Here is a 4,190-nt window from a genome sequence, read left to right as displayed (position 1 = left end):
AAAAAAAAAAAAAAAAAATTGTTTAAGAAGAAAAGAAAGCCGGGTGGTGGCGCACACCTTTAATCCCAGCACTTGGGAGGCAGAGGCAGGCGAGGCGGATTTCTGAGTTCGAGGCCAGCCTGGTCTACAGAGTGAGTTCCAGGACAGCCAGGGCTACACCGAGAAACCCTGTCAGGTATAGTGATACACATCTTTAATCCCAGAATTCTGGAGGCAGAGGCAAGTGCAGGCAGTTCTCCACAAATTACAGGCCAGCAAGGGGTATGCAGTAAAAGCCTGTCCCCAAAAATAAAACAAAATAGAATCATCGCAATCTGGGAGTGGTGACATGCACTTGTCACCTCCGCATTCAGAGAATTGCCACAGTTACAGCCTGTGCTACACAATCTATCATCTACTTAGTTCAAGTCAGTCATCATCTCAGCCAATCAACCATTGGCTAAGTCAGGTCATCTCCAAGCCTGACTGCATTCTCAAGACAGTCTGCTGCGTGTGGCCCAGCGGGTTCACACTCTCTGCAACTGATTCACCATTCTACTTCTAACCCTCTGTTCTCAGCATCTGCTCAGAACATCACTGGTGTGTACTTATATATACATGTGAGTTTCTCCAGGAACACACACCTAGAAATCTGCACTTGCAAAGGTTTCTTTTAATCCAACAAAAACTTAACTGTATGTGTTCTTTAACCCTGAAGTTGGCTTTGTGGACTCTATTTAAAAAAAGGGGGGGGGGCTGGTGAGATGGCTCAGTGGGTAAGAGCACCGACTGCTCTTCCGAAGGTCCTGAGTTCAAATCCCAGCAACCACATGGTAGCTGTCTCACAACCATCTGTAATGAGATTTGATGCCCTCTTCTGGTGTGTCTTAAGTCAGCTACAGTGAACTTATTTATAATAAATAAATCTTTAAAAAAAAAATCTGTGCGAAAAGATTTATGTCCTACACTTGGGGCAGCACTGTCTGTAACAGTCAGACACCTACCAAAGAAATGGGCTTGCCTTCACCAGCATCCGTGAATATTTACTAAGCACTGCCTATGAGAGACAGCCGTGATGTCAGGAAGAGGTTGGAGACAGCAGGAGAGAAGAGGCCCTGCACTTACAGAACAGAGATGACTAGCATTTCTTCAGATAGAAAGAGAGTCATCATCCGGCACGGGTTTGTGCCCTCAATACAAACACCCTGGACTGGTGATCACCTGGCATGTGTGCTGGGTAGGGAGGACAGCAATCTGGTGCACTGGGGGACACTGGCTTTACCCACCAGATGCCAAGAGCATCCTCCAGCTCCTGTGACAAAGTCTGTTTCTCCACTCATTTGACATCACCAGCAAACCCTCTGTAGAGCCAATCCTCTACCAGTGAGAGGTCAGTAACAGAGTCGCACAGGAGAGAACTGTCACTGGAGTCAAGGGACACACCTCTTGTCTGCATGCCGGGTACACTATTACAAACAGCAGCCTCTCTTTGAAATTATGGAACATGAAGAAGTGTATGGGTTAGGTGTTCTGTGGGCCCAATTCCTGAGCTAGGGTAACTCAATGACAGCTAGTTTTACTGTGCACATCCTCAAGAACCATTATTAACTGTACTTTACTCTAAGCCATCCAGAATATCTAAGATCTTGGGATATACCAGGTATCATAGGAATGAACACACACACAAGCACACACATACACACACACACATCCCTTGTTTTAGGAAAACTGGTCTGATTATTGGTCTTCTGTCCCTTATCATATGGGTATAATACTTGATACTTTGTTTTGTGTCTATTTGATTCACCAGTAGTTTTTTTTTTTTTCTAGACAGGGTTTTTCTGTGTAGCTCTGGCTGTCCTGGAACTCACTCTGTAGACCAGGCTGGCTTCAAACTCAGAAATCTGCCTGCCTCTGCCTCCCAAGTGCTGGGACTAAAGGCGTGCGCCACCACAGCCCGGCTCACCACCACCAGAAGTTAAGTCCCTCTGGCACCCATTTATAAACATCAGCTAAGTCCCTGCAGATGTGTATGACCGCCTTTCCTGGGACAGGAGCCCCCAGGCCTGTCTTTTCAAAAGTTTCACTGATGATTCTGAATGCAGACAAGAGTTCCCAGAGACAGGTCAGGCAGATGACACTGCCATGGTAACACAAATGAGGCCTTTGAGAATGTTCCGGAAGAGACTGTCTCTCAGGTGCCTTGAAGGTCACCATGAATTGGGTCAGGCATTACAGGGCACTTCTAAGGGAAAAGAGGCTTCGCAGAAGCATAGGGACGTGCACAGCTGTTGGTGGAATTGAAATGTGTCTACAGGTCAGGAAGAGTAAAGATGGGACCAGACCCACACTACCCCAGTGACTACAATGTGATCACTAGCTTGTACTTCTGGTCTGCTGTCCCCACAGTACGCCGGGGCTTGCTGTCCTGGTTGTATCAATGAACCCCAACTGTACCCCAGAGCACTGGCTCTCCTCTTCTGCATTCCCAGCTGGAACCCAGCCTGGCAAATCTAGTTCAGACACAAGCTTTTCAGCATCAGCAGTGTGCTCCCACAAACTATTTCTTTTTTCTGAATGTATTCAGTTTGTTACATCTCAGGTTTTTGACCTTGATTAGCTATCATCTGGGTCTTGTGTCACTTCCTCCTAGTTTCCAGACTCCTCAGGGGCAGAGTCCCTACCTGCTTAACCTCTAGGTTTTCCTAGAGTTTAGAGGCTGGAGAGATGGCGCAGTTTAGGTGGAAAGATTCTCTGCAGAGAAGGCACAAAGGTTCATTTTTTCAAGTCTGCTTTCACCATCCCCATCACACCAGTTACCAACCACAATCCTATCAAGCTAACTTTAAGTCTGCTTTCACTTGATGGAAATTGTATCATTGCCTCTCTCCAAAGCTGTCATATCAAATTCAAAGTTGTGGCTATATTTAGCAACATGAGGACACAGGCTCTAGAGTACAGCAACCGGAGACACTGAACCTCTCCAGCGGTTTCCCCGGGGTGCTAGCAGTGTGGTTTGGCTGATAGAGTGTTAAACCACGGAGGAACCACTGAATTCAGCCCCAGCTCTGCATAAACCTCTATAGGAGAAGGAGGAAGGATTAGAGATTTTTGGTTTTTGTTTTCTTTTCTTCTCTTTTTTTCGAGACAGTGTTTCTCTGTATAGCCCTGGCTGTCCTGGAACTCACTCTTGTAGACAAGGCTGGCCAGAAATCCACCTGCCTCTGCCTCCCAAGTGCTGGGATTAAAGGCGTGAGCCACCACTGCCCAGCCCAAATTGGATGCACACCTGAAACAGCCAATATCTACCTCAAAACCACTGGAGGCCATAGAATTCTACTCTCTGCCCTACTTTTAGAATCTGGTGGAAGCAGCTCTCTCCTCTGAGGCAGATGTGTCTTGTCATCTCCAAAGCCAGCAGGTTTCTTTACAACTGGAGAAGCCAGATCTTAGTGGCTACTCTCAAAAGAGCCAAGGTCTGTGTGAGCTGGGGAGTAAGCCCGAAGGGAGGGTGCTCTCAGTGCGGCGCTTTCATGTGTGCGTGTTTGCTACTGTGCTGGACACTGTCCTGGATGCTGGAGTTCGCCAAAGTCTAAAGGAAGTGCTCAACTCTGTCCCAGTTCTGGGTTAGTGGCCGCCGGCATAGCTGTCCTCTTAATCTACTCAGCTCTGGGGCTCCAGATCCGCCCAGTGCAAAGTCCTCCCTGTCACCCCCAAAACGTGACTCAAGCCATCCGCTGGCTGTCGAAAGATCCGTGCGGCCCCAGTGTAGAGCCTGGCACACTCCTAGTGCTCCACAAAAACAGAAGGGCAAGGAGGTGTGGGGAGGGCTGGGCGTGGAGGGGCCGGGCGCGCGGAGGAGGGAGTGGACGCCCGAGGGCCGGGCGCGGAGGAGCTGGGAGCGCGGGAGGGAGGAGGGAGGAGGACGCCCGAGAGCGGGGCGCGGGGCTGGGAGCGCGGGAGGGAAGAGGACGCCCGAGGGCCGGGCGCCGGGCTGGGGGCGCGAGAGGGAAGAGGGAGGAGGACGCCCGAGGGCAGGGCGCAGAGGAGCTGGGACCGCGGGACGGAGGACGCCCGAGGGTCGGGCGCAGGGCTGACACCGGGCTGGGAGCGCGGGAGGGAGGAGGACGCCTGAGGGCCGGGCGCGGGGCTGGCGCGGGGCTGGGAGCGCGGGAGGGAGGAGGACGCCCGAGGGCCGGGCGCGGGGCTGG

The 4,190-nt window shown here is 50.9% G+C and overlaps 1 protein-coding gene across 2 annotated transcripts in view; it reads right to left on the bottom strand.

The window, feature by feature from the left end:
- The window catches only part of Znf839 (zinc finger protein 839), an 18,126-nt gene that overhangs the window by 13,172 nt on the left and 764 nt on the right, over positions 1-4,190 (bottom strand). The gene's annotated exons all lie outside the window — the stretch shown is intronic.

The sequence above is a fragment of the Mastomys coucha genome, unplaced genomic scaffold, assembly GCF_008632895.1.
Source record: "Mastomys coucha isolate ucsf_1 unplaced genomic scaffold, UCSF_Mcou_1 pScaffold6, whole genome shotgun sequence".
In the NCBI taxonomy this organism is placed as follows: domain Eukaryota; kingdom Metazoa; phylum Chordata; class Mammalia; order Rodentia; family Muridae; genus Mastomys; species Mastomys coucha.
Note: the sequence above shows the minus strand (reverse complement) of the source record. Positions and strands in the feature narration are given on the sequence as shown.